The sequence below is a fragment of the Gordionus sp. m RMFG-2023 genome, chromosome 1, assembly GCF_954871325.1.
Source record: "Gordionus sp. m RMFG-2023 chromosome 1, tfGorSpeb1-WG-v2, whole genome shotgun sequence".
Lineage (NCBI taxonomy): Eukaryota > Metazoa > Nematomorpha > Gordioida > Chordodea > Parachordodidae > Gordionus > Gordionus sp. m RMFG-2023.
The window spans coordinates 28,777,154-28,797,149 of NC_088775.1; the positions used below are offsets into that span (position 1 = coordinate 28,777,154).

General features: G+C 26.1%; 1 long non-coding RNA gene across 1 annotated transcript; it reads right to left on the minus strand.

The window, feature by feature from the left end:
- Positions 1–17,913: 17,913 nt before the first annotated feature.
- On the minus strand, positions 17,914–19,418 carry LOC135922207 (uncharacterized). Its single transcript, XR_010570784.1, has 3 exons — positions 19,350–19,418; positions 18,301–18,387; positions 17,914–18,111 (listed from the first exon to the last, which is right to left on the minus strand). It is a non-coding gene; the product is annotated as an uncharacterized LOC135922207 (long non-coding RNA).
- Positions 19,419–19,996: the final 578 nt, after the last annotated feature.

The window sequence follows — 19,996 nt, forward strand, 5'->3', positions numbered from 1 at the left end:
TTCTGTATTAAAAATATTATTTATAGAAATGTCTTGTATTGTTTTAATTATTTATATGCCAGTTTATTTTGAATACATAATATAATAAATGACAAAATATGAAATTTAAAATAATTGTTCAGAGTTAACTAATTTTAAAAATGTATAATATACTAATATAAAACCCTGCCGAAGTCCGAGCAAAAGCGGGCCGAAGGCCCGCAAATTGGGAAGCAGGGGGATTTTTTTTAGTTGAGCCCCCTGAAATTGTAAAGGCTAGCGACGCCCCTGTAATGATGACAACATCAAAGCAATCATAGACATGCCAGAACCAAAGAATTCAGAAGTACTTTCCACTTTTTTAAGAAGCATGGCTAGCCACTACCAAAATTTTTAAACAATTTTACGGATCTGGCAGATCCGCTTTATAAGATAATCAATAAGGATAAATGGACTCGGGATATAGAGCATCAAGAATGCTATAAAATATTTAAAAAGGTTTAATCAGCCAACCTCCTACGTTGAATTTTTTCATCCAGACATACCCATAGGTATAACCGCGGATGCGTTTAAACGTGGCTTCAGATCTATCTTATTTCATATAGAAGGAGACGGCAAAGAGATAGCTTTTGCCTCAAGATCCTTATTAAAAGGCGTTAGCAATCATCTTTGCGACGAAAAGATTCCAGGAATACCTAATGGAACAAAGTTTAAAATTATCATCGATCATAAGCCTTTGATCTACGTTTTTCAAAAGGTTTAAAAGAAAATTCATCTGCGTCGATGAGATAGCAGAGATGGAACATTGCGAAGAACTTCGAAATAAGACACAGAGCAGGCAAGCACAACATGGTACCAGATTGTTTATCTAGATTATCATTAACACAATCAGAAGAAGAAATACACATCGTGGATGATGTAAAAGAAAATAATGACTTGTGGAACGTACCAATTTACTTCAAAATGATAGAAAATTCTTTTTTAAATTTATATTATGAATGTAATTTCAGCATGAAATCATGTGTATTATAAGTATTTACAGCTTTATTTTAAAAAATTTATTATCGAAGTATATATTCACACCTAACTCATTAGGACAAATCATTTACATTATAAATCTACATAAAATAAATGATATATAGTCCTGTGCGCCGACAAAACTATCGGCGGCGATTTTCAACTGATTTTTAGCCTATCAACAAAATCGACGTAAATTTTTTTTAAATAGTTTTTTTCAAAAAAAAATAAAATATACACTACACTACAGATATCACGGCATATTTTTTAATCTTTATTTAAGAGAAAATCGATTTCATAATTTTAAAATTATCATGTATAAGAATTATTTTATTTAAATTTTCGTGATGTAATGATAATCCCCTTGAATTCAACGTCAATCCAGCGGTAGAAAAAAACTCTTTCATTAGGTATGCTAGTCGCCGTAATACAAAATTTTTTTTTGATGAGCCTGAAAAGATTGGGAAGTTCACTCTTCTTTTCTCTCCAAAAATTTAGAACATTCATATCTTGTAAATGTCGTTTCCCAAGAAGAATGTGTTTTTGTTCTATCTAACGTAGAATCATAATTTGTATTTGTTGAATGTTTATTTGCCAATTTTGTCAATAACTTGAATTTAATAACTCCTTTTGAACCTCAATAACTATATTTACTACCTGAATATCATCATTCTCTATAAGTTTAAGATCAAAGCTGAGCAATTTTGCTCTATTATATACTTTGACACAATAGTTAATTATTGAAATCTTTGGTCTAAAAGAGAAGCCAATACCTAGAAAATCTTTTAAATAAAAAATAAATTAATATACTTATATATATTATTACTTGGAGATCACAAACCGGAAATCATAACTCAAATTTTTTTAGCATATTTTCCTTAAGTGAAATGATTTAAGAACAACTATCACTATTATTTACTATTAAATGTGTCTCAATTTCACTTCTAAAAAGTAACGCCAAGTTTAACGTAGGCGCATTTTGTGCTGAAATAAATTCAACAGTTTCTTTAAATTTTGAAAGAAATAATAATAGTTCTTCTACCGGAGATTCATAGTTTGATAATTAGGAAAGTGTTTCCCAATTCTTATTAAAACATTATTAATTAAATTCTTATTTAATCCAAATATGCTTTCTAGCATAATTAATATATTATAGCAACGTGTTGGGACATTTAAATTTAAGATTTTCATATGCATGGAATTATTATTATTATTTCATTTGGAATTGCCAATTTGAAAATGGGCATCTGGGTATGTATCAATTTATCAAGATCTAACATATCTGATGCTAGATCTATTCTACCTAGGTATTTTCTTTGATCTGCCTCGAATTAAATTCAAATTCAACACTGCAATTTTATATCTTAGAGCAGTAATAATTCCTCTAATTCTTTTGATGAGATTTTCAACAAAGGGTACCTTTTAATACCATCTACTGTAACCAGATTGTGTAAACTATGACGCAAATATAAGGTGTTCATACTCACCTAATATAACACCCTTTCTAACATTAGGCCCAATATCTGTGACTATTTGTATTCTTTCTTTTTTTTAAATTAAATTCCTCTTCTATTTTATCAATTTCATTTTGAATAATCTCACTTGTGCGTTTCTGGTTTATATAATGAGTTGCTAAATAAAGTAAATCATTTCAAAATTATTGAAGTGTAAATGTAATATAGTTTCTTCTTCTGTATTGACCTGTCCACATATCGAATGCAATTGAGCAAAATTTTGGCCATGGGTTAATTTGTTCTTGTACATATGCTTTCGTTGATAGGTAAACATCATTAAGAGCAGTATGGCTTAGTGTGTTCTGTCTGGCAAATCAGAATTAGAATTAATAATTTGAAATTTATAACAAAAAATTATTATATCTTTAATTTATATTAGACAACAAATTAGGGACAATTTATCAAGAAGAAATAAATTTGTTAAAAATTTATTCTGGGTTGTAAAACTACCCAGAAACAGAGATGATTAGGGCAAATGAATATGCAATTAGCCAATATTATACAAATCATTCACATCTCTGTGTAATCATATTGTTGACATGGCTATGAAATTCAACTATTGTGAACCTTCCTCAGCAGCCAATGCTATTTCAATAGAACTAAAAAGACATAGAGGTAGATCTAAGATAATATACCAATTATAATATAAATTTGATACCTTCAAAAAATCTTTCATTCCTATATTATTGATTGATTGAAAAGGTAATAAGTCAAGCATAACATGACAACACATAATTTCTTGCTAAAAGCCTTTTTTTGAGGTTTTAGAATTTGTCTGGAATTTTGGTTTGGATATAAAATATTTTTTTATCTCTTTCGATTTTGAAAGATCTTCTTTAATATTATGATCAGAAGTCAATTGTTTTAATAAATTTCCTGTGATAATGTTGGAAAAGTTTTGAATTTTATAGCTAGCATATATTTTACAAAAAATATATAATATTTTTAAAAAATATACTGTGGAAAGGGCTTATTTGAATCATTATCGTGTACAGTAGCCTTTTCTGAGTAACAATTGCGATAAAATTTGCCAGAGTTTATGGAAATTGTTTTATTATCTCTTTTTAAGTGTAAAAAACCAAAAAATATCCACGCAAATAATTTTTTATCTTTTTATTTAATGCTATAATATTAAATTTATTTATAGATTTATTAAATGTAGATGGATTCATTTTAAAAAAATATAAAATTATGGTAACTTTTGGAATTTTAGATTTTAGATTGATTGAATTCTAAGTCAATATAATTAAGACTTTAAAATATGTAGAAAATAATAATTCATCAAATTCCTGATTGACATTAAAAAATTACAACAGTGATTTTGAATAATTATTAGAATAAAAAGGTATTAAATATAAAAATTTCTGCGCCGGCGTGATTTCATAAATGGCGAAGGCGTTTTCGGCGTAACATAATGGAATGAATCCGAGAATCGTAAATTTCAACTTCATAGGGACCATGAAGAGATGGACACTGGGCGTATAAAAGTAGGCGTGTTGCAACGAACATATAAATTTAATAATATGAATTAAAAAAATATATTGTATGAAATATCAATCAATTAGCATATTGTTTTATTTCGTATTGATATAAAAAAAATTTATTTATTGTTTTTTCAGGATTATTATTATTTTTGAGGAGAAAGAAAAATAGGATTATTTGAAATAAAAAAGTTAGTTTTGTAATAATTTTTATAAAAGACTTTTTGCATAATAAAACCTTGCCATCATTTTATTTTTAAAATTCTCTATATACAAAATATTTGGATTTTCAGTTAAATTTTAGATAAAAATTTTCTTATTTAGATTCCTGAAATTTTATTGTTCATATTTATGACAAAGGAATTGTACTGGTTGAGAAAATCTACCAAAATGCTTTAGCTCTTTAGTAAAATCCAGGATACGCCCATCTCTTGCCTTATTCCAACTTTGGTACAAATAATTTCTGGTCTTAGTCCTCCTGGAGTTCTATGGTAAAAGATTTCTGAGGATCCAGTTCGATGCAGCGCAACTTCTAATAAGAAGTATGATTGAAAAAAAATACCGATTTTATTTTCGGTGGAACAAAAATAGCAAAATAAAACTGGTAACTTTTTATTTACGTCAGACAGATAATTGGTTTATTTTAAAAAAAAGTATATTTATTATATTTTTATTTATAATTGGAAAATTTAGTAAGTTTTTAAAAAAGGATTACAAGTTCATATTAAATATTATTAAAGAGCAACATTTCATAATAACAACGTTAGTTAAATTTGTGTGTATTTATATTTGCAGGATCAAAAGTTAAGTCATAAAATTAGGTGTTAATCAATTTTTATATAAAGTGCATTCTTCTTTTTTTTCAATGTATGAATTATGCGTTGCTTTGATATAATATATATTCAAAATGATGTTATTTTTTAACCAAGTTAAATTATATTTTAAATGTTCCCACAAGAAAGAAAGAAAGAAAGAAAGGCACTCCATGGTAGCATTCTGATTTTATGAATCGAATCATTGAAATAATATTCATGAAATTAATATTTTTTATTTAATACAAGGATTAAATTTATACATTTGAATCCGATTTTATTAGCATCATATGTTTGTTAGGAGTATTCATTTATAGATTTCACATAACCTTCAATCCAGTAGCGTCATTGGGTGGAGGGGGGGGGGGGGGTTGCGTAGGGGCTATGGGCCCCTGAAAAATTTGAAAAACTTCCTGAAGCGAAAGTAAAATTTTTCTTAATGGCTGCCTAATATCTCTCTGAACTTAAAATAAATTTTTTGACAGCCCCCTGAACGATTTCTTTTATAATTCTATTATGTATTATATATAGATTTGATTTTATTATTTAAAAATAAATTAGGCTATCTAAATTTTTATCAGATGATTGCAATTTTAATTATTAGATTAGATATACACATATAAATTATATTTTATTATTTAAAAATTAATAGGACAATATAAATTTTTATTAAATGAGTGAAATTTTATTTATTAGATTAGATTAATATATATAAATTATATTTTCACTATGTCAGCTCGCAATCAAATTCTGTGTTAAAAATGGAATCAATATTACTCATATGTCTAAATATTAATTTATTATAAACAGTTGAAACTGAAATGAATTTTATTATTTGAATTATTTTATAACACTAATTAAATAAAAATAATCATTTTTTAATTGAAAATTAACAAATTTAATATTGTAATTAGCCGAGTTCAAAATCACTAATCAACTGCATTATTCATTTTTAAAATTAATTATCATGCCTCTTCCTAAAAATTTTCAAGGTCCAAATAAGTATATAAGAGATTTATTTATAAAAAGTAAGTAGACATATTTGTGATAATTCTCTATTATATAAAATTGGTTATAAAATATTAAGTAAAATGTCACTTTTACAGACGTATTTGACAGTTATAACACTAAATTATTTTGACAAATTTTATTACTAAATGCTTTTGATAATAGATATAAGTAACAATTTTAACAATTCTTTAAAGCCATCTATTTATATAAAAATATTAATAAAAATTAAACATGTTATTTATCATCCCACAATATGTATTCTTATTAGATATCTATCCTTCTCTTTTTTTACGTTTTTTTAAGAACGCTATTTTTTTCTTCTTTGAAAAACAGTTTTGAGTTAAATTTTTAATACGAGTATATTTTTGATATTATTGCAAACTACTATTATTTAAAGATATAATATACTAACTAGAGATGGTGCGACAATATAATATAAAATCTTAATTGTTTCATCATATCACTCTGGTCTTCATTTTATAATTGCAAAATGTTTCATTTCTAATATGGCATCCTTGCTGTGTAAATAACTCAATTGCATAATTTCTTGTAAAGATTTTTAGTGTTTTTGTTTTTATCAATTTATCTAGCTTAATAAATTCTGATATAAATTAATATAGTGAGTGTCATGGCTATGACTGCAAACTAACCAGCATCTATTATTTGTGTGGCTATGTAATTTAATATTATTACTTAAAGTTTTTACCACTTTATTTGTAAAATATTGCTAATGCCGTGTTATCTAAAATGGCGAGGGACATATTGTCGATACAGGGATCTTCAACCCCATGTGAGCGACTCTTTTCTGTTCGAGCTCATATGGTTACAAAATACAGAATGTCGTTAAAGGAGGAAACAATCCGAAAAACTTTGTTTGAAAAATTGGCTGTTGTCAGATTTATCTTCTACATTATAGATATGAATATTATATTGATTTTTACACATTGTATATAAATATATTATATATGTATGCTTCTATTTTGTCTCACTAATAAAATTTGTTTGTCTTTATCCTTAGTTAAATTTTACAAAATAAATTTTATAATAGATCTTTTTTAATTCATGGTAAATAAAATTTTCGAATCGAATCGAATCGAATAATCATTTTATTATTCATACGAATACGAATAATAAATTATTCGATTCGTATTAGGTATAGCGGAGAGCATTTGATTGCATAATTTAGATGAGCAATAATGGTCAACTGTCTAGTTGTTTATATATCATTAAAAATGGAAGATAATTTTTAGAAATTTAATATTTCACAATAATTTTCTCGATTACTTATCTAGCTTCATAATGTCATCTAGGTTTAAACACCAGTCTTATGATTTGGATTAGTCGTTTATATTATCCTCTTCAATAATTATTGATTAGGTTAGGCCTATCAATTTATCCTTTTTAATAAATTCTATAAAACATTGTCTAAAATGGTAATACAACGTTATATTAATTATCTACCTTTTGTCAATATAGGTTGTTAAGAAATATATCACCCTGTATGGTTTTTAAAAACAATTATCAATCGAGGTTAACCTTTTTTATCACTTATAATTCTTTAGACAAAAATTTTTTTTATATTCGCAATCGGAAATATTTAATATTGTAATAAATGGAAAAATATTTTGTAATAAAAAATTTTACATTTATAAATGTCTTGTATTGTTTTACATTTATTATTTGTATGCTTAATAAATGACAAAAGTGAAATTCATTATTCAGAGTTTACAAATTTTAATTAAAAATGTATAATATATTATTATAAAACCCGAGGTTTTAGGGTCGAAGCTCCCATAAAATTTTTTTTAGTTGAGCCCCCTGAGATTGTAAAGGCTAGTGACGCCCCTACTCAAATTCATCTTTAAAATATTGGGGAAAATAAACATATTTGGTTTTCCATGCGTAGTTCATAGACACTTAACTTTGATGCGAGTCTACATGCTAAAAGGGTCTAGATTTTATTTCAAGAAAAAGAGAACAAATTGATGTTAAACTGAGTAGGGGAGAGCGGGGTACATTGAGGACAGGGGAACGTAAGGTCACTCCAATTATAATTTGAGCTATTAGTTTACAAGACTGGAAATTTGAGCCTAACAGATAATTACGTCATACATGGTTGGCTAAAAAAGATTTAATAAATATTTCATATTTTAATTTTTACAGAAGAAAATGTGATTTGACATACCAAAAGTGTAAAAAATATTTGCAAACTTAAACTTTTATATTTATAAATAGAGCTTTAAAAATCTTACTAGACCCTAGGAAGGTTTAAACCCTGTTTTTCAATCTGACAAATATCAGAATCAATAAACATGAATTAAAATTTTGGATATTTATAAGGTTAGTGGGCTCGATCATAATATAGTTAAGACAGGGACACTCATTTTATCATTTAATGGTTATGCGGAATTACAATGACAAGGGAAATTTCGTACAGAAGATTATGAAAATGCTTTAAATTTATATCCAAGAACAACCTTATTCAGAAAAATCAAATATAACTAGATATTTATCAAAAATGTTGAAAATTGAAAATAATTATACCTACAATAGGATAATCAAATCATAAATGAGTTTATATTAAAGTGGAGGAAGAAATAGCTAATTATATATTAAAATCCTCTAATATTAACTTATCAAAAAATGGTAAATACAATGATTAAGGTAAAATTATAATCCAGTCCTTTAATGCTTAATGAAATTTATTTATTCTTATCCTGGGATTTCTCACCATTTAAAATAATATCATATTCAAGTTAATAATTTTTAAGTATGAAATGAACATTTTATTCCCTCAACAAATACTGCAGATAGATGAAATCCCTATTTCCTAACCTCATAGGATTTTCCATCATATGCTTACCATTCTTGTCAGAATAAAATGTTTATTACAATGAGAATCTATAAACAAGTTAATAATTTTTAAGTATGGAATGAATATTTTATTATTAATTAGGTATTGTGAATAATGATATTATTTTAAATGATGAGAACATCGCAATGAGAATCTATAAACAAGTTAGTAAATTTTAAGTATGAAATGAACATTTTATTATTATTATCACAATGATCTCATTGTGATAATCCTATATCTCACCATTTAAACTTTTGTTATAAATCATTTAATTTATATATTATGCATTTGGCCTATCAAGTAGCAGTAAAATATAAGAAAATTCTACCCAATTGGGGTGACTTTAAAATGGCGAGCCTGGTTTTATGAAAAGAAATTAACAATTATCTATACGTTCTCCAGAAGCTACAAGCTTCGTTAGGGCCTCTGTTAATAAATCTAGTGTGGATTTATTTTTTAGCCTCTATAAAGATATTCTTGATAAATATAAGCTGCCACCATCAACAATATACAATATGGGGGATATTGGATTAACAATTGTACAAAATCCCAGTAAAATAATAGCTCAGAAAGATTAAAAGCAAGTTGCAGCCATGATATATAATGAAAGATCAACCCTAGTCATAGTTCTCACTATTAATGCTGTAGGGAATGCCATCCACTTTTCTCAAGGAAAAAGTTTTTTGATAATTTTATAAAATAGAACCTAATGGTTGTATAGACCGCTCAAATGGGTCAGGTTGAATGCAAGAAACGGAATTTATACATTATTTAGAACATTTTGGGGATCATGAGGCCACTACCTGAAAAGCCTGTTATTGATTCTATATAATCATAGTTCACACAAATCTCTTGGTGTTATTGATAGTTGCTTAAAATCTGTATCTTGCTATCCTTACTCCCACATACCACTCATAAAATGCAACCCCTTGACAGGCGCAATTTTGGACCATTAAAAAATATTATAATTCTATAGGGTACTGCATGTGCAGCAATCCAAATAACTTATTTAGTATAACATTCCAAAAGTAGTAAAAGATATATTACCATTCGCCCTAACTATTAAAAACATTATTAAATCATTAGTGGTAACGGGCATATATCCTTATAATACTGATATATTTGTAGAAATGGATTATTTTTAAAGACACTGGTCAGGTATCATTAGAAAAATCAACACCTGAACACCATTAAATATTTCGAACTATGTAAATTTAGAAAATAATACCTTACCGGCCTCAGAGCCACAAGTGGCTACAACTTCTCGAAATTATAATGATATAAGCCAATATAAAGAAGATCATTTATTTGATATTGAGAATATATATCCACTTCCTGAACTTGTAAGAAATATAAACAAAAGAAGAAAACAATCTGAAATATTTACATCTTCACCCTATAAGATCAAAAATAAATAATAAAAAAAGTAGGAACAAAATCTCTAAAAAACTTTACCTCTAGGTAATAATATAGGAAATGAAAAGTCCAGATTAACTAAAAATAAAATGAAAATATTTGCATTATGTCACAAAAAATATTAAAAAAATTATGAAAAGGAAGATAGCTACCAATGAATTTGTTGTATTGGATGGGCACACGGAATGTTCCAAATTTGTTAATTTTTTATGTGCAATAAATGTAATTAAAAACTTATTAAATAAATTTCTGCGAAAATTTTTTTACAGTTATTGGTTATGAATTACAATATTATCAATAAAATCAAATGTTTTATACTGATTTTAAATTTATTTATACCTCTATTTCATAAGTGTCCCAACTATCACATGTGTGTCCCAACGTACACAGAGTATGTCATGGTTAGGACAAAAAATTTTTTTATTTTAAATCCAATTTTCTAAAAAAAATAATCTTTATAAAATATAGATAGCATATACTTTTGGGATTCAGAAGATGTTTTATTTATTCAGATTAGTTTATTCATATTAAAATTTTAAAGGTTTGAACGAAAAATGCCCAACCATCCCCGGTCTCCCCAGCTGTCGTCCTAGGAATATAGGATTTTTTTTTAAACATTTTGTAATACAAATTTATGATTATTTTCTTCTCCAAAAATATTTAAGGGCAGAACTGTTAAACTTTTTAAGCCATTTTCAAACACAAAGATTTTTCAAAGATAAAAAAACCTACAGCTTAATAGATGTATCCTTCCAAACACAACGTTTTTCTAATGCAAGCAATTTTGTGTTTTCTTTAAATATCAAACTAGTATATTTTTTAACTATTAAATGGCGTTTAATACCATTGAAGTGAACAAGTTCCTTTTATAATATTATATTATGCAATAATCTTAAACCAGATAAAACATATTTACTCAAATAAAATATTAATGAAGTATAGATTTTATATACTAAAAAGTAAAATAGTACGCAAATTGTAAAGAAATTTTATACCATTTACATATATTTATTAAAATTTAAACAATTACATATTTAAAAATAAAAACCTTAAATAATTTATTACCCAGTTATTTGCAATGTCATTTAATATAATCTTAAATCTTTATAAGTTATAGCAGCATCAATATATTTTTATCTTTATCCAGGCGCGTACGCAGCGGGGGGGGGGGGAGCAGGGGGACAAACCCCCCCAATAAAAAAATTCAAATGCCGGATTATATTTTACAAAAATTTTATTAATATTAATTTATATTTGTTAATATTTATTCCTATCTCATATATATATATTTAATTACATTTATTTATCACATTCATCTAAGTAATTTTATCAATTAATTTCGATTTCAAGTTTTCCTTAGCGTAATTTACTTATTATTTTCAAATTTTAGTGGCGTAATATTTATCTAAATTTCTAGTTAAATAATAATTATCTTTGAAACTCCTTGTCCAACAGGGAGAAAGAAATTGCATGCTTGTCCAACGAGATAGAGTCTCCGCCATCAAGCAGTAACAGCTTTTATGGAGTTTGAAGAGCCGATTATTAATGCTATTACTGAAATATCCCAATGGCTTGAAAGAAATATTCAGAAGCAAGAAAATTATTGGATTCAATACTTATTCCAAATTTTTTTTCTCATTAGAATGTATTATTTAATTATACAACTATTTTATGTAATACTTTTCAAAAACATGACATTGATTTGATTAAGAATATGAGAATAGCGGAGAGCCCTTATTAGAACTCAAGGAAATTAGAGCTAATGTTGATGAAGAATTTCATATTTTATAAGTTATTGTTGAGTCAAAAGCAGAGCTATACATGTTTAATATTTGTCCCCCTCGACTTGCAGCAAGCAAGCTCATAGTCAAAACATTAATATAGGATCAGTAGAAGAGTATTATAAAACACATGTCCCCTCTCTTAGATGCATTTATAACCCTAATAAATGAATAGTTTTTAATTCATCATGCAGCACTTACAAATCCGCAGATATTACTCTCACAAAAGCCTTTCCAACCTTTCATATGGTGATAGAAAAAAAAATATTTGTTAGATTTTTATCATGAAGATGTTAAAATATCTTATGATGCCTTATTAGCTGAATAACTATGATTAAAAGATTAACTATGGTTGATACAGTCCCAAAAAATGCTATGGATGCTTTGCATTATTTCAAACACATTTAAAATTATATTCCCGATTATATATATTAGCAACTCTTCCCATTAGTAAACTAATGAGAGAACATTCTCTTTTTTAAGAAGAATAACAGAGCCCTGCAGAAGTACCATTTGCAGGACACAGCCCAGATTTTTTTAAAAAATTTTTTTCAGCCTGGTTTTTTAAAAAAAATTTCAGGCCCAGCCCAATTTTTTTTAAAATAAATTATATTTATTTTTGACTTTTATAGCTAATAATGGCGATTTCAAATATTTGGTTTTAAAATATACAGCTCGGCCCGGATATTTTTTCTAAAAAAATTTTCAGGCCCAGCTCGGGTGTTTTTTTAAATAAAATTATGGGCCCGACCCGGGTATGTTAAAAAAATTTAAATACGGTCCGGCTCGGGGGCCGGGCCTGCAAGTCTGTGAAAAACATACCTATGAAATACAACATCTGAAAGTAGATTGAATGATTTGGATCTTTTGAATATTCATAGGCATTTAACGCAAAGCAAGAATAGATAATTGAAAAATTAGCTCAAAACATACAAAATACAATTATTCCTAAGAAACTTTTTGTGTATTAATTTATATTTCTAACTTTTAAATTTTTTATACCTTATATATTTTAAAGGCTCAAAAAATTCAATTTCAATTTTGGGTCATTTAAGTGTTTCATACCGTGGTTATTCACTTTATATTTTATAATTTTCAATGCAGGTGTAACGTGTGAAAGTGATTACCATGAGATTTCGAATTCTCACACCATCAAAATCTCACGGCTGACACCGTGTGAAAGTTACATCATGAGATTTTGATTTTTATCGCTTCAAATACATTGGGGGCCATTAATCTCACGGTTATTCAATATTTCAAAATCTCATAGATATTTTTAAAATCTCGCATTATTAATTTAAATATACTTTTAAAACGTCAGATTTGAATGAGGCTGTCAAATTAGAAATATTTCTATATAATACAATTTAATTTGAAATTCTTTTTCATTATGAAGTAAATTTTTAACAATATATTTTTTATTTCAGAAATATTTTAGCTCAAATTATAATGATATATATGACTTCCTAAAATGTTCTAAAGTTCCAGTGCACCGCCTTCAAGATTATAGAAAATCAATTATTCTATGGGGAAAGTAAATTTTAGATATGTCATGATTAATTTATTAAAATTAGCCATTATAAGTTTAATGCAATATATTATTTTTTAACATTGAAAAATGCTCAGGCCATTGATTATTATCTTTTTTTCATCTAAAATTAATTATAGCTGCAAATGTAAGTGTATATATATATATGTAAGAACATTTGATAAAATTTTACATATAGGCATTATTAAATGCTATTTTACAACTAAAATTTAATTTAGATTATCACATAAAGATGAAAAGTAAATGTTAGATACTTTTATTATAATGTATATTGGGCTTATAAATGATTGCATAATTAATTTATTAAAGTTAGGTATTATAATATATACAACTAAAATTGTATGACAAAATTAAGTGCAGTTTATTATTCTAGCCATTGATTATATATATTTTTTCTGCATCACAAATATTATTATATATATAATTTAATGATATTTTAGAAGAAAGAAGTTATACTGACAGGAGATGAACAAAAAAAATAATTAAAACAATACATGATGGGGGTGTATCTACAGTTGCAGGTATTGCTATGGGAGGGCATCTGGGGATTAATAAAACTAATCAAATAATAGCTGAAAAACAAAAATTTGCAATATTCTTTTAATTATATTTTTTATAGAGAGTTTATCAAATTCTGTGAGGTTTGTCAAAAATCAAGCAGTCGTTTTGATAAAACCTCAAATGTTTTGCACAATAAAAGTCTAGGTATCAAATTGGCATCGATTTAATCCAGATGCCAGAATCTAAGGAAAAATACAAATATATTTTATGTGCCATATGCTATTTTTCAAAATATTTAATGATATTCCTATTAAGGATAAAACAGCTAAATATGTTGTAAAAGCCTTATACATCATTGTCAACACCCACCAATGCTATGAAGTAATAAAATAAATACCAATTTTAACTGAATTTTATTATATTAATATATATTTTTTTAAATTTAATAAAACTAAAATATATATTTATTAAAGATTCAGATAAATGATCAAGGCAGGGAATTCTGTAACAATGTTTGTACAGAATTCCATAAATATTGTAGAGAGTAACCTCAGCCTACCACCCACAAGCAAATGGTTTGGTTCTTGCTCCAGAGTTTGTTGATCCAAAGTCTCCCAGAGGCAGCGTCTACATGGCAGAAAATTTGATGGAGGCAAACCCCTCCAAAATCTACCCATACCCACCTAAAAAAAATCCTGCGGCCTTCGGCCGCGAAATTTACAGACCTACGATGGTATAGGGATTTTATTTAAAAAATCTTATCTGCCACCATTTATAACCTTACAACATAATTCTATTTACAATCTTTCAAGCCTATTTAGGGAAAAAAAATTTAAAAATTTGTAAGTGATAATGAACTTTTATTTAAATAATGCAATCTTTTCATAATTTGGTATTCACTTTATTTTCATAAAATATATATAAGTGAATTAAATGAGATAACATATTAATATTTCTATGAAAAAGATCTAAAATATTGTAAAAAATATAAGACGAATAAATTTAAAGAGGTATATTTAGCTTGATTCCACATAATTAAAAACATGTATTGTAAATAGAGCTATTATATAAAATATTAGAATAAAATGAATTATAGTATATTTTGCATTGAAATTATAAAATGTTAAATTAAATATACATTATTTAAAAGCCTATATATTCGCTGTGAAAAAGATACATTAATTATTTTATTAATAATTTGGATAACCTTATTGATGTTAAAGCAAATTGTTTTATAATATCATCAATTGTAAATTTTTCAAAAACATCAATTTCGCTGGATATTAACAGTAAATTTTCCAAAAATGGGTCCGAAATTTTATTCCGCTTAATTTTTACTTTACTCATGGCTCTTTCGGCTGAACAGGAAGTTGTAGGAAGGGTTAATAAATATTTATATAATAAATTTAAATTTGAATAAGAATTTAATTGATTTAAAAGTCGGTATGATAATATAAAAGAAAATTCTATCCATTTTTTTATTTTGGTCATGATTTCGCTGTTGATATTTTCTTTGGTAATTTGATCGTTTGCAATACCTTTAATTATATACAATTACAAATAAAATATCAATAAATTACTTTCATCAATATATAACGCGTCATTCTTTTTAACTTTTAAAAGATCTTCGCAAAAAATGATTGATTGAGACTCCAAATATAAAGAGCGAAAATCATTATATTCATCAACAATGTTTTGGACATCCAATTGATAAGTATTACAAATTTCGGATATTTGCCATCCTTCTATTTTTTCATTATCCATAATTCCAGCGGGAGTAAAAATGGATATCTGTGATAAAAAATTTAAACAATCATAATTAAATCGATCATTTAGGTGATTAATTATTGCATTTAGAACAGGGAAAAATATTTCCGTTCTATATCTATAATAATAAATAATAATTTAAATTTTTTTAATTTATTCAACTTGTTTTTTTTTTGTTCAACATAATTATTGAATTCTGTTTGATCCAATTTGAATATTGATTTCATATTATACAAATCAGTTATTACATTATTCTTTTTCAAAAAACTATTAGATAAGGAATGTAATTTTAAAAATATATTGTCTCCATTAGCTATATTTTAAAATTATTTATAGAAATAGTAACTAATATTAACCTTTTAGTTTTTGTAATTTATTTTTTGTATGTTGTATTAATTTGGTTTCTGCCTGCATTTCAATACAAGCCTCATGTGTATATTTCAATATTTCTTTCAAAATAAAAAGACTTAATATAAAATTTTCATCTTTAATTCTTGATAATAACCCATCGGCAATGTAAGAGGAGCTTGGGTCATTAGAATCTTTTAATTCAACTAATGATGCTAAAATATGTTCATAAACATCTAAAAAGATTTCTACAGATTTGTAGGATGATGACCAATTTCTGAAAATATATAAGTTTCAAGTTTCATTAAAAATATTTTATTTACCTTGTTGTGTTTTTAATTCTTTTAAGAGATTTCTTGGACTTTCTCATTTGATATTTAACAAACACACCTTGACGTCTAACTCCATTCATAAAATTATATAACTCATCTAATATTCCCATTGCCTTTTTCATTTCAATTTTGCATCCACAAACATGAGCAACTACTAAATTTAGCCGATGTGCATGGCACCAAATATAGATGGCTTTTGGAGCCTCTTTCAATATTAAAGCCTGCATTCCTTTGTATACTCCTCTCATATTCCCTGCACCATCCATACTTTGTCCAACCAAATAATCAAGAGGAAGACCAAGATCATTAAACTTAGAAAAAACATGTTTCTTTATATTTTCCCCAGTGGTTTCTGATGTTGTAAAAACATGTATGATCCTTTCTACAGGATGTGGATGCAGATCATCTTCTATATACCGTACAAGCAAAGCTATGCATTCTTTTTTAGACACATCATATGTTCCATCTAATATGATGCTATAGGCACGATTCTCTTTAATTGTTTGAATAATGCTTTTTGTTATTTTTATCTTAATAATTTCAGTTATTTTTTTCACATGGCCATATGACAATAAATTTATATAAGGTCTCGAAATTTTATCTGATTTTTTTCTCCGCAATTTTTCGTTGTTATCCATGTATGCACGTAAAGTTGGAACCGTTTTTGCCATTAATTTTATGAGACACATAAAATTACCTTCATTCGAATTAGAACCCCAAAAGGCTATATTACATTTTATAAGGTACATAATGGCATTGATAATATTATGAACTATATTACGATTTTCCATGATTATATCAAGCTTATTTGATAGCAAATGATCTTGAATGCGTTTATTTGCAAGCCAAGTCATGTTTGCATATTCACAATCTTTATGAAGAGAAGATGCTTCGTGTCTCTCTAAGTCACGCTTTATGTTTTTCCAATTATTTACCCCATGTTGAGTCCAAAAAGTATTGGACTTAGGGCCACCAAACATAATACAATATAGACAAAAGACTTTGTCTAAAGTAGTGCTATAAGATAGCCAATTTCTGGGGTTGAGGGAACCATCTATATTAACCTTTCTATAATATGTTATATTCATGCTCCTGTTTAAAAAGTAAAAAAAAAATATTGGTATAGAAATAATGGATGGGTAAAAATTAATGAAAATAAATATTATTTAAAACCTCTTGTTAGTAACAGGATATTGAAATTTATTTGTACATGGCTGACAAGGGCCTACAGCAATTATGAAATTTATCAAAATATTTGTCATCCTAAATAATATAAAGTGAAAAAGGTCATTTGGTTCCTTTTTTTTGTATAGCTGAATAAGACTTGGACTTTGAATATCCTCATAATTTATTCCCTTCAAAGGTCATTATATAAATTTTATTTAAATATAATGCCTCATGCAAAGTAAGTCCCTCACTAGAACCGGGGATTGGATGAGGAGATAATACAATTTGTGAATCTTCAATATTGGAGATTTGCTATAAATAAAGAGTATAATTTGTTTACTTATGAAAATCTATTTTTAATATAATTTTAGCCAAATGGTCATTTTATTCTTAGCTACATTATAATTAAGTTAATCAATAAATGTTGGAAATATTTAAATGTCCTAATTTATTTTCTTCAAAAGTTATCATATAATTCGTATTTAAATTAAATACCTCATCATGCAAAGTAAGCGCCTCACTGGAACTGGGGATTGGATGAGAAGATAATACAATTTGTGAATCTTCAATATTGGAGATTTGCTATAAAGAGTATAATTTGTTTACTTATGAAAAACTATATTTTTAATAAAATTTTAGTCAAATGGTCATTTTATTCTTAACTACATTATAATTAAGTTTTTAATAAAGGTTGGAAATATTTAATTAGCCTCATAATCATAATTTATTTCTTTCAAAAGTTATCATATAATTCGTATTTAAATTAAATACCTCATCATACAAAGTAAACACCTCACTGGAACTGGGGATTGGATGAGGAGATAATACAATTTGTGAATCTTCAATAACTGAGATTTTCTATAAAAAAAGAGTTTAATTTCTTTCCTTATGATAACTATATTTTTAAGAAATTTTTATTAACTACATTATAATTAAGTTTTTAATAAATGTTTTAACTCTACATGAATACATGATTGAGAAAACAGGTATTAAAAATATTATGAAGTCCAACATAAAGTTATCAGGTTACAATGGAAAGATGATACAAGTAATAGGTAAAGCACAAGTGAATGTAGAATACAAAGGGAATTCACATATTTTGAACGCAATAATCATAAACATCAATATGACTTTGTTAGATCATGTAAAAACATTTTTAAAATATACTTGAAAGATTCATAGGCATGATAGATGCAGATTAATATAAAACTGCGATCACATGAAGAAATCATAAAACAATATTATAATGACTATAAAAATAAAAACAATATTAAGTATAAATAAAATTGTGAAATTCATGATGAAAGTATATTATTTAAAGAAATTCTAATAGCTAAATAAAACAATGATAATAAACATACCTAATATAACACATAATGTAAATAAAGGGGATGAAACTCACACAGATAACATTTTGAAAATAGTTGATTCCAAATCATATTTTATATTTATATTTAAAAAAAGTAAAAGAATTTGAAGTCTTAATTCAATTAAAGATGAAAAGATTTAAATTTAAAAATTCCTAGAAATTAACATTACCTTATTTTACTACATTATATTAACTTAATAAGTTTTTTTAATACTTTGGTTTTAAATTATTATTATTAACTTATTAAACATATTGTTAAATTGAACTTTATAAAGTATATATAGATATAAAAATAGTGTGATAAACAGTTAAAAAACATTAAATAATAATATATATAATTTATTTTCTCTATACCCTGACTACTTTAATATTAATATTATTCTGGTAAAATTTTAAATCAGTTTCTATTAATTCACAAATTTATAGTTACAATAATAAATAAAAATATTACTTTTTGGAAGTAAGATGTTATTGTCTTTTTTTGCAACTGGGTTTCAACTCCATTTGTGATATTATATGGAATATCACAATTTAAAGATACCCAATTATTATTATCTCTTTTGATGGCTACCTTTGTAAATTTTATATCAGCTGGCTTGACATGAGGATGTTTATGTTTATAATGTTCATGTATCTTGTCACTTCTTATTTTAGAAGTTTTGCAATTTTTAATATTGCACTTAACTTTAAATATGGTTTTGTTATTTGGCATCTAGAAAGAAATAATTATTATAATATAATTTTTTACATATTATGTTTTTTATTATTCTTTGCTTGCTGATATATGTTTTTATGCATGACTCAAAAAATTACCTAAAATTTATCCTGCTAAAATCTATAAATTTATTAAAAAACATAATATAAATATATTAACCTCTAAGAAAAGTACCAAATAGGAAATGTGTAAATATTAACTTGATAAAATGCTAAATGAAAATCGTTGACAAAGAAAATTTATATTATTTATTAATTGACAAATATCTTTACTTTAATTGACATTTTTCAGATAATCAAACGATAACCATCATAATCGTATCAATGGATTAAAAAAAGATTATAATTCAAATCAAAAATTACCCACCAAAAATCAATACCTAC